This window comes from Anser brachyrhynchus (genome assembly GCF_964034855.1).
Source record: "Anser brachyrhynchus genome assembly, chromosome: 17".
Classification (NCBI taxonomy): Eukaryota; Metazoa; Chordata; class Aves; order Anseriformes; family Anatidae; genus Anser; species Anser brachyrhynchus.
Genome location: NC_137710.1, coordinates 8,243,625 through 8,256,351, shown reverse-complemented (window position 1 = coordinate 8,256,351; position 12,727 = coordinate 8,243,625). Strand labels below are relative to the sequence as shown.

The window sequence follows — 12,727 nt, the reverse complement described above, 5'->3', positions numbered from 1 at the left end:
AGAGAGGGAAATGAGAAGAATTTGCTAAATATAGATAGAACTGTTTGGAAGGATGTCTATCCTTACTAGCGCATTCATCTGTTTAATTGTGGGCAATATAGCCCGCTACACAGCCTGAGGCAAGTGTGGATGTTCAATATTCTCCAAATTATACAATCTAAACTGAGATTGGTCTTAACTCCACAGTTTACAATTGTATAAATGGAAACTTTTTGAAACTCTTCGGTTTTAACTACCTCTGAATTTCTTTAGTCAGATTTGGGAATGTTTTAAATGTTTTCAAAATTGAGTGCATTTTTAAACAAACGTGCTGAAAAAGGCCATAGGATTCTCGTGTTCACTTTACGGCCTGAATTCTTCCAAATCGTATGAATTTCAGTAGCTAATGAGATATCACAAAAGTACACAAATATATTTGGACATAGAAAATCCTCTAGAATAAGCAAAGTAAAAACCAAGTTTTATGCTAAAAGCTCTTCATAATCTGGTAGTCTGAGGAATCGATGACATTTTTCTCAAACTGATTTGCAAGTGTATTTTTTAAATAATTCTAATAACCCAATTCTTTAAAAAAAACTATTAATACATCTTACCAAATCAACCCATCTTTATTTGAAAATAAAATCTGAAACATCCCCATAAGCCTAAAAGAAACAAGGAAATTTATACCTTTGGAAGGATTCTAATACCTAATTCCCTAGTTTCAATGACAGTATTGTAAAGGAATATAATGGAATTTAACAGGGTCTGGGTGCTAAATCCCTTTAAGAATTTGGGCCTAAATTCCAAAGGGACCACTGAAAACTCCTTGGCCAAGGTATCATCTTATCTATAAATCACAGAAGGGTTCTCATATAGTCCTTCTACTCAGAATTCATTCACTACAGACCTTCCTTCAAATGAAATCTAAACAAGATAGGCTGCAAACCTCATCAGATCTCTGCACCTTGTCAGCTGAAGGTCCAACAGTTCAAGAAATTCCTCAGTGTCTCCTCAGTAAGTCTCAGGAAGAGTACAATGGTAACTGTTCAGAAATTTAAAACTTTGCATTCGGAAGAGAGTAAATGTTCAAACATCCCTTGGAAAACAAAATCCTCCATTATTTCTTGAGCATCTAAATGCAATTACTTGCCTAGCACTGAGAAGAGATTAACTTTTATACATTTAATAATATTTAATGTTTGTTAACTCTCATTTTCAAAAACCACTGCTAGCAACACATCACAATTTTGTCATTGGGATGCATGTTAGACAAGTAACGTTAGATCTTCCCAAACAGCTAATGAATATAACAAAGTTCGGTTGAACATCAGTTCTTTAGTCCCATAAAAAATAATGTTTCTGAAATTCAGTTATCATACAGTTTCTCTGCTCCAAAACAGCGAAAAATGTGTTGTGGTGCCATGAATCAAAGGAGGCAGCTATTCCCTTGGACAGGCAGATGAACACGGGATGGAATTCAGAAACCCCACCATCAACACAATAAGTAGTTTGTAAAAGCTGAAGATTCCATTTATCACCTACATGAACATGCCAGCATGAAAAACTGGTAAAAAAAAATTTAATGTGGCAAATATTCTTCCAAGAAAATAGCCCAATTTTTGTATAGGACAAAATATAGGCAGAAAACATGTTCTCAAGAACTAGCGGGTTAATGCACAAATACTACCCTAGAGAAATCATCTGGGGAACCATTCTGTCTGGATTTCAATTTTTTCTTACTTTGGGATTCTTCTTTCAGCACCGAGCAACAAAACAAAGTATACAATATACTATTACATAAAAAGAATGTAATATCTTTAATTTGGTTAGATTTAGCTCAAGCATAGTATGGACATGTTTCACTTAACTAATCCTGTGCTGAGCTCCTTAGTACAGAGTCTTGAACATTTAAAGCACAGACCAGCTCTTTTACACTGTAATTGATTCTACAGCCTACAGTTTTTGTATAATACTGTGAAACTGAAGACAGGTAATAAGATCTAGAAGTTAGCCAAGAATTAGGATTCTATTTAATAATCTGAAGAACAGAAAACTTGAAGACATCCATATTTCTCTAAATTACACTAAGATTACTCCTGTTGACAAACTGTAGATATATTTGGATATGAAGATGGTAACAGCATCAGAATAGAAGGCTGTGCATCTAGACAGCTAGTGTGTGCAATACTTGCAAATTTGAGTTTTTCTGTCTGACATTCAAACGACGATTTAGAGTGCGTAGCAATCTGCATGAGCAACTGAATTTAAAGCCTTAAGACTTCACATGCCAAGATTATTAGCAATATATAGTTAAAGTTTTCTCATCATGCTTAAAACCTACCAGAGATTTTATTCAATATAAATACACAGTAATTTTCCCTTGGACTCATGGCTAATCATCTGATCAACAAAATGAACATGTACGTCCAGGAATCTAGGCATTACTTTCAAGGAATATTGTGATTCCCAAATTCCTACTCAAATTATACCCAAATTCCTACCGTCTGTTTAATTTCACTGATTTTAGCCTTAGAAAAGAAAATCAGATAGCATCAATCTTTTAAAATATGTTTCTCAGTTAGCAAGAGACAGAAATATGTATCATTATTAAGAGAAAATTACATTCCAGTTTAAGGAGGGAACTGGAGTGAAGGTTACTGTTACTGATAAAGAATTTCTACCAAGACTTCAAGCTTATGGATTAGACAATTCAATAAGCTTCCACTGCCACGTCACATTAAAAACAATGCCTTACCTACACCTCTACATACTGCCCCAGGAGAGGAAACGTGGTTTTTTACTTCCATTATCTTTCAGCCTGCAGTAGGGAAGTGCCTCGGTCCTGAATCAGAACCCACAGGAATTTAGCAAGTGCTATTTCTGCTTGTAGTAAAATCTTCAATATGCAATTTACATCTTGATATGTCATCATTTCTTAGTATTTAACTTAGTAACAGCTTCTCTGAAGTAGAGATTTTATTACATAAATTATGGAAGTAGCAGGCTGGGGGTAGTGAAGACAGCATAAATTCCTGAATCAATACAAAATATGTCACTGGTAGTAGTTGTTATTCTATGCAGGTGTGTTATTGATCACAGTCATAATGGTCTCACTTCAGCTGCTGTCAATAACTCACTAGTTGTATTGTCACACTGAATTAAAGAAGTACCAGACTAAAAGTATGCGAAGTTACACCAACACGGCTTGACCCAGCCCGTGGTGCAAAGAAGCAGAACACTGCTAGTTTAAGTTAGGATTCGTGTTTGACACTTCAGTTGACATAACATTGACAAAATAAAGTCAAATGTGATATTTATTCAGGTGGAAGAAGAGATCGTTCCTTAAACATACTGGCAAAATCTTAAATTTAGAGCTACTACATATAATAAAACTACTTTTTTTTTTAATACCTTGGCACCATTATTGGGTACACTTACTGACACGTGAAACTGAATTTAAGTTTTATGCAGAGTTATTGTCATTTTACTGATCAACGTGAATGAAACTTTCTTGCATTAGACTAAGAGCTGTACCAGGAATGGTAAATTATTCTGCCTAGTTTTGTTTTGTTTTTAAGAGTTCGTTTCTAAATCAAAACTTGACAGCAACATACAATAGCAGAAGAGTAACAGTAAGCCAAAGACTTGCAAAGCAGTGAAAAGTTAAATATAGATGTTATTATAAAGTGCTTCTTACAATTGTGATGTTAGCATATATAAGGATTTTTCTTTTAAATACTTCAGAGATGACAAATAGCAAAACAAGAGCACTCGCTGTCATTGACTGGTTTATTGAAATGGAGAAACAGATCCAGGCATGAGGCAAAAGATTTCCTACTTCCAGCAGTCTGATCTCTATGCTATTTTAACCCATTGCAAAGGATCAACAAGATGTTAGGAGAATTGTATCTCAAAGACCAGAGTATCACTACCAATGTCTATACCAACAAATTGTTCTGTACACATTCTAGAGAAGCATGGCAACATTAAATAAAATTTGCATTTCCTTGAAAAAGCACTATTTTAAAGAAACACTCTCTAAAAGAGACACTATATATTTCTGGTATTTCTCTTCTTGATACTTAAGGGATTCTCCTTAACAAACCCAGTATGTACACTAAGTCATGATCATGCCCACATTTTTCTCCATACACATTCTTGTCGAAGGCTGCCCTCTCTTTGCCAGAAAAAAAGCAATATAGAAACAGAAACTCTAGCAGTGGCAAGCTTACTGATCCTACTGAATTGCTACGAGTGATGTTAGCACACATCACAAGAAACTCAATGAATCAACAGAATTCTTGCAAAGTTCTGACAACTGCACAAAATGGACAAACTATTTTTTTCCCTTCAATCTCATATAATTAACCTCACAGGTAAGGTGTATGAATGATTGTCTAAAAAAAGAAAAACACTCAATGAATCAATGAGTGATTAAAATACCCACCTACCCACCATGTAATAGTTGTTAAAAGTTTTGAAGTTTTGATGTATACATGCCAAGAAAAACATTCATGACACCTCACTTTCAGCACCAGACATGCATGTTTAAGATTATGCTAATCTCCATATACAATCCATATTTGCTACTCAGAATAAGGGGAGAGAAAGTTTCCTTCAAGGTGCCAGTTATAACACTTGATTCAGACTCTTAGAATGAATCAGCTTCTAGAGAAGTCTGTCTGTCTCTATTCAGTTTTCATTTGCAGACAGAAGTGGCACATCTCAGACTCTCCTCCCCAAAGACAGTCCACACTTTATGAACCATATTTGAAGTCATTCTGCAATCCACTGTGCTCTGGGGAATCTCTGTAACCTTTGCTACTCCACATACTGTCAAATTATTATGAATTTTTAATTTAAAATCTGCAAAAATAGGTTTACCCAATATCACTACATTCATTCAGCTCTCTCAAGCAGTCTATCCAGCTGACGTGGACATTGTTGAGTAGAGAGCATTGCAATACAGTCTCTTAGCCATAGGAATAATCCAGTGAAAGTTTACGTGGTCTCTTCTGTTGCTGACCTGAGAGGGAGTTACTTAGCATTTTGTCACTACACAAATTAAATATGCAATGTTTACTTTAACAAGGAGGTCCCATGGAGGAACTATACTGCTTATGCTTCCAACTCACGAGTAGAAATTATACCACCAGAGCAGATGAAAAACAGGCAATTAAATTTCCAGCAATCACAGAATTGTAGGGGTTGGAAGGGACCTCGAGAGATCATCAGATCCAACCCCCAAAATGTAGCTCTAGTTTCACTAACTTTGCATTTCAACAAATGCAGATCAATTAAGACTTTGTTACAGCGACAAGTTAAAGTAGCATTTTTCTGTACCAAACAAAAAAAGTGAACATTTCTTTTCTAAACTTTTTTTTTTGTTTTTAATTTCTGCTATCATAAAAGCAAAGAGGCAGATATGATACAAAGCCCAGACCCTGATTTTTCTGGACAGTACTTAAAATTAAGCTACTGCTCTGCACCTCAAAGTAAGTCAATGTCAACTGTACCTTTATGAATCCTTAGAAGTATTGCCTCATTAGATAACTCAAAATATATCCAACTGAGAACAGGAGTCTTAATGTCAATCCCCTGAGAAGTCCATTCTCAAGAGTGCCTGTGCAAAAGAAGCACTGACGCCTAATTCTATACAACCGAATTACTAAATCCCCAAAAAAATAAGGAAAAAATTACCTTGGGTTTACCATAAGTACACACTGGCAGGACTGTCCCTAAACTGATTTACTTACTTTTTCCCCCTCTCACTTGCAATGTTTAAGCTGTAACTCTTCAGTAATGCATTTGAGAAGACACTAAATGCTTCACAACTCTTAAATAACCCATAAGTAGCTAAATAGTAATTGTTCTGGAGGACAAAAGCCCGTTGGCAAGGCACTAGACTTCAAGCTTCCAATAGCTTATGATAGCAATAAGAAGGCAAACAAAATAAATAATAAAAATAAAATTGTGAAAGATACCTTGACAGCGTCCTTTTAATCTTCAGCAAACTTGAGATGTCATGTAAGCACCGAAGCAGCAAAGAGAAGATACTGCTTAGATAGCAAAATCTCAATTTTTCCCTGACCTACAAATCATAAACTAATAGATTAGCGGTGCACTGGCATACATCCACACTGTAGCTCATGGAAATCCTGTTGCAGCTTCTGAAACAAAATCCAAGCCCACTGAGATGCAGGAAAACCTTAACTAGAAACAACATCAACTGAAGCATGCACAGAAGATTTTGACACTGCAGTCAAAGACCTTACAGAACAAAGACTGCAAACTGTCCAAAAATGCCATCCTACCTGTAGAGATACAGCATACTGCACATATTGAGAAACACAGAAAGGCCTTCCCAGGGCAATATAAACTGGAAGTGAAGCACAGTAACACAATCCACCCCATGTCTTCCTGGCGGATCTTAGTATCTTGTAATACTGCCACCGGTAGTGTGACCAGAGTTAGCTTCTTGTTACAGACACCAACACTCAAACCAGTCTGCTATAACCAAAGACTGTCATCACTGATGACAAAACTTCTGCCGTTACTGTTCATGATTACTGATTTCTGTGAAATCTTGCAAAACACAGTACTATCACTAAGTAGTAAGGATCTTCTGTACAGGCAGAACAATATCTGCCTTTTGAAAAACATTTCCCTAACCCAATATCATGTAATTATTTCCAATCCCTTCCAATACTGATTTCTTCACAGCTTTCACGTCATTGTAGTAATAGCTCTAGTTCATGGTTCCATTTTTTCTATACTACTACATTACATCCTAAATGCAGTTTTATTTATTTTTGGAAGTGAACTAGTCTTAAAGAGTGCTAAATTTTTAAGATGAGAGATTTACTTTTCATCGCATCAATTTGGAAAGGGGAATACAATCTCTTCAGGTTTCTCAAACGTGCTTTGCTTTGCCTTTAAAATGGCAGAACCATTTCTTATGTTGGAAATCATTTCTTTCACACATCAACACAATTTTGAGATCTCCAAGACTGCAATGAATGTGAGGACTCATCTATCAGCATCTAGATGACAACAAACCTCTCTCAACAGCCATTAAACGAATGTTGGAAGAAAACTACTTTCTTGGGCTACTTGGACTGGAATCTGTGATCTAAATACAACAACTTTAGTCTTTCTAAATATACTCAATTACTCAACTTTGCTCATTGTAATTAATATCAGCTGATTACAGAGGATTAAGACTTGCAGAATCAGACCAAGAGATCCTTCAAAGAGGTATTCAGGGAGATGGAGAACTGCACATGTTCAGGCTCACAGGTTCATTCCCCAGTGTACTATTCCTAGTAAGCATTTTCTAGATTGTACAAAAAGTCTGCACTTGAGAAAACACAAATTGAAGTATTTACAAAAATACCCACTTACTGGTTTCCCAGGTTAACTCCTCAGAAGGCCCAATTTTGAAAGATATGATTAAGCAAATCACTTTGACTTCATCGTGGTGAGCCTCTTAAAGCCAACTTTAGATGGCTTTTATTTGCCATCAGTGACTTTTTCATCGATTTTATGTAGATTGGATGACAAAACTACAATTCTACAGCAAAATAAGAAGGTATAAAAACAGTATCAATTTTTACAGAATTGGATAAAATAAATTAAAATAAATAAAGCCAGGGGTATAATGGTCCCTTGCTTAGTTAAAATTCACTATTTTCAGAAAGAGGACATTTGTTTCAATAGAGGTATGCTCCCATTAATGACACCTATTGTAAGAAGATGTATTCAATCACGTTCTTTGAAGGAATGAGCAGTGACTAGATATGAGCTTCATCAGCTAAATCAAAGTGTTCTCTAAAAGAGATTAAAATATTTTAAAATACCATACATACATATATTCCTAGTGAGTTTCTTATATGCTTTTTGTTCCCAAGATTTACTAATGTTCCAGAGAGGCACGCGTTTTGATGGGTCAAAACGTGAAAGTATTCCAAAACACAATGGCAGTCAATGAGTCTAATCATGACTCTAAAATGACTTTTTTCTAACGTACTACATATAAGTTAATGATGAATAATAGATGCTGTCCACTTATTATTAAATGATTAGCCACGTGTATACACCAAAAATGCTACTTCTTGAATATGTGACTGCTACAAGCCTGACTTCCAGCCTTTCAAAAGATTGGCTCTTACTTAATTGAGCAGCCTGTTCTTCCAACACTGTAGAAAAAGAGGCATAAGATGAATTAGATTCACTAGAATTAGGCAACTTATTTGTCTTGCATTCTACTTAAAATGAATGTGACCTAAGCTAATGCAGAAGATCTAGACCCCTAGAAACTCAGCATAGAGAACCAAAAATAGCTTTACGGCTCATTTTGGATTGCATATAACATGCAAGGGTAGGAGCAAAAAGCACTAACAGGAAACAAAAATTTTCACTCTTTTCAGGTATTGAGATATGTAGCTAACTTTCTTGCTTCAGCACACACGTAGACCACATACAATCTGTAATTTAAGAGTATACTTTAAGTAATCTCCCAGTTCTTATTTTAATGTTTTAGCAGTATCATGGCTTTATGCCCTTTTCTAAAGAAAATGTGTTTGCGAAGTTACACGTGCATCTTAAGTATTTTGCATTATAGAAAGAACACTTTTTCTGAAAACTCGGGAATTTTATTTTTTTTTTTTTAAATGCAGTTCCATGTGACTCATATGAAGTCTAAATGACCTTACTGAATCCAGCACATCTGATCAATTATTTCCCTGTCCATCCTGGTGTAAACTGGAGTTGGCCTTTTTCCTCTTTCTTCCGTAAAGACTGGCAAGAAAGTGAAAATTTTGACCTAACCTTTCAACTTTGATGATTACTTTGATAGCTATTAGGAACAGAATGCACTCACACTGGACAAGATACCACTATAGTTTAGTCAAAATGTGAAGAGAGAAGCTAAACGTAATCTCACACTTAGCTGCTTCAGCATTTGTTTACAACGCATGTGTCAATGATTTGTACTCACATAATAAAATATTAAGAGCAACAAATTATAAACCTGGTAGCACAAGAATTCTAACAGGTTTTCCTCACAGCGTATTCATTCTGACATTAGCCAAAATCCACAAAAATGCTGCAGATATAATGTGTTGCATTACATAAAACCAAATACACAAGCTTAGTTTTATAAACCTGTAATATGCATGCAGATGGTCATCAAGACAAGGCATCTTCTCTAAACTGCAGTTTAAAGAAAACCTACAAAAAAGGCAGGAATTTTGCCATTTCTAGTGCAGTGTCCTAATCCAATACAATGGGAATTTGTCTCTATTTACAACTCCTATCAGTTCTTCCAATATTAAAGAATTGCTGAGACTAAAATCCACTGCAGGGATTTTCAATGAACAGATGAAAATCAAAGAAGGGAGCAATTTTTCATCAATTCTAGCTAAATATCAGGTCAAATCTATGGTTTTATTAATTGTATTTCAGTTATTCACATCGGCAGCAACTATGGCATAGAAAATAAAATCAAAGTCAACTTTGTAAAGATCACCAATGTCAAATAAAATACATTCTAAGCATCTTTGAACAATAGATGAGGATAAACTATGCAGTGAAACTATGCAGACAAACTGTATTGTTCTTCTAAACCTTGCCCTCCTAATACATTCCTTTAGCCAAGCAATGGAAAGATAAACCCATTTACCTAATGGAGCATATAATTTAAATATTTCAGACAGGCATTTAGAGATGTTGCTTCAAATAAATTTAACAGCAATCCTTTCAAATAGTTTGCATGATGAAGAGGATAGCATAGCTCACAACTTATTTTTTTTCCTATAGGAACTCTGAACTATCCAGCCCTTTCAGTTACTTTAAAGTAATACAGCATATACACAGTGATTAATACAACAAAACATTTTTTTCCAAAGCAGATTTAACGTGAAGCTGCAGTTTTCTCTATTGCAGTGCCTTGCAACATTTCTAAAGATGCTAAAATTTCAGGTCTTACTACTGCACCATGCAGTCCTCTGCAATTTTGTAAACAAAATATGTTCAAATTTCTGGGTGCTTAAAGGGATAATGTACCTAATACAGACTGCAGCACTTCATCCAAAGGAAGATACTATCAGCCAATGTCAATATTCTGTCACTTAAGATCGTGATTTTTACCATAAATCATTCTCATTAATACAAAACAGTGTTGTTTCCCCACAAACTTGTATCTAGTGTTTAAAATATTATTAGAATCAAAGCAAGTCTTCACTTGACTTAAATATCAGATCAGGGTTTTTTTTTTACATGCTAAGAACCACATTTTGTATTGTGACCTGCCTAAAGCACAACAGTACACAGTAAAAAGCCAAGTATACGTTGTAAGAATTCTTCCTACCACATACACAAACAAGAGCCTACATTTAAAAAAATAAAGAGATAGTCTTTGCTACATGCATGCTTGAACTGAACGTTTTAGAGAGTTGTTCAAGTTTTGAAAGCAATAGATTTTAATCATTCACAGCAGTATTGCAGGGAAAATGAAAAGAAAAAAAATATCTAACTTTTGCTCTTAACTTTATAACAGATTTTATATTTGTGAAGAAATAGGTTAGTTCTGTTTGGTCTTTGCTACAAAGAGACTCATCCCCTATGCATGCCACAAATAACCTGAGCAATGACTTCCCTCCATGACAAGAACTGGCCATCATATTGCAGGATTAACACAATGTTGGTTTGTTTAGGAGTTGCTTGTGTGTGTGGTTAGCATATGTAATTTTTTAGCTTTTCGTATACATCAACTCCTCCTTGCGTATCTCACCATAAACTGATGAAGGCTGTTAAACCCTGAAGAGCAATCTTTAGCAAACAAAGAAGACTGGTCTGCAACCGTGATGTACAATCATCCCAAACGTACTACACCCTACGAGAACCTCTCACAGAAAATAGCCTGGCAACCTCACCCATTTCCCCAATCCCACAGCTCTGCTCACCATCTCCTCCGTCTTCTCCTATTCCTCTGTCTTCAACCTATTTTCCTTGCCTCTGCCGGCTTCGCGGTATCACGGGGAGGCGGGTGTACCAAAAAAAAAAAAAAAAAAAAAAAAAAAAACTCTTCAATAAAACACTCAGCAACCGCTGGGCAGCACATCAACGCGAGCCCCTCGCCCTCCTCCTCTCCCGGCTGCCGTCTCCCGGAGCTCCCCGCCCGCCGCTCCCGCCCCCCCCCAGCCCCGCGGGCTCCCGGCCCCGCGCATCCTCGGCGGGGAGCTGCGGGGCTGCGCCAGCCCCCGCCGCCTCCTCACCCCCCGGCACAGCGCCGGACGGCTTTTCCCCTCCCGCCGCCACGTTCCCCGTTACAAAGGGTGCCCAGGACCGTCTATATCGAGGGGGGGAGGACTCGAGAACCCTTTCCCCGCGTTCCCTTATGCTCTGACTGCTTTTGGCACCGTTGTTGCAGCAGCCGGGGGGGGTCCCCGCTGCCACCCCCCCCCCGCCTCAGGGGGAGCCCCGGGGCGAGGCCGCGGGCCCTGCCTCAGGGGAGGCCCGGCGGGGGCGGGCCGCGCCCTCCCCTCAGGCCGCACCGGTGCCGTCTCCTCATTTTTTTTTTTTTAATTTTTTTTTTAAAGCCGGGCACAGTCGTTCTTCAACATTCATACTTGGGGGAAGGGAGGGAAGGGGACCCGTGCCCCCACCCCCGCCGCCACCACCACCACACGGCGGCCAGCGGAGGGCAGCAGCGACATCGCTCGCTCCCTTCAGCGGTGCCCGCCTGCGGCCGCCTCACGGAGCAGCGGGTTCCTCCTGCGCCGCCAATTTTCCGATTGGACGGTGCCTTCGCGATCGCGCCCAGCAACCACAACCTCATTGGTGCGTTCCCGCCCAGACCCGCCCCTCTGGCTGGCCGCTCGGAAGCCCATTGGCCGGCGGGGCTGTCCGTCCGAGCGGGGCCGGGCGTGTGGCAGGGAAGCCGCTCCCCGCCTGCGGTGCCCCGCTGCTGCTGCGTGGTGACCTAGTGCAGCCGGCCTTACGTGGGATAAACCCAACGGCCTGCGTCCCTAAAGGCTCCGGTTCACGTCCTGCCACCTCCTCCGTCCTTACTTTATGTTCCTCGTTTAATTATTTCTAGCGTCTTTCCCCTCTGCCCGAACTGGATGCCAGAAATGGGGCTGCCTTCCAGTATTGCCCTCATCAGTGCTGTGGGCAAAGGCAGCATCGCTCCCCTGTCTCTCCGAGATATCCCATATTTTAGACTTTAAAGGATTGCATTAGTCCCATTTACCACAGTATTACCCTGAGCAGTCCTGCTGAAGCTTTTATATGTGGTAACAGCTACATTATTTTCTAAAGTACTTGCCAAGCTATCTCTATCCCTGCATGCTTTGTTTCCAGATGTATTTTGTTCACATTTTTTGATATTAAAATGTATTTTATTGGGTTGTGATGAGTTAAATCAGGTACATCACGTGATTCTGTAGCAAAATCAGTAATGTGAGCTATCATTTCAGCTACTAAGCCACAAATTTTACAGATTTTACCCATAAAGATCTTACATTACCACCTACACATGTAGATTGTTCTGTCTGGGTCATTGATGTCCCCACCTAAGCAAATAATTTTTGAGAGCTCTAAATTAAAAGATATTTAACCCATTTAAGGTATGCTTTATGGGTTCCACTTAACACATATATTCCAGCACTTAGAAGATGGCACAAAGTTTTGAAACAAATGTCAGAACTATTTCTCTTTTAGTTCTTCAGATTTAGGACATTTG

The 12,727-nt window shown here is 38.3% G+C and overlaps 1 protein-coding gene across 1 annotated transcript in view; it reads right to left on the bottom strand.

The window, feature by feature from the left end:
• Positions 1-11,133, bottom strand: part of ARVCF (ARVCF delta catenin family member) — a 275,731-nt gene extending 264,598 nt beyond the window's left edge. Inside the window, exon 1 of the mRNA XM_080559763.1 lies at positions 10,947-11,133. The gene's annotated coding sequence lies outside the window, so the exon portion shown is untranslated. The remainder of the gene's footprint in view (positions 1-10,946) is intronic.
• Between the last annotated feature and the right edge of the window lie 1,594 nt (positions 11,134-12,727).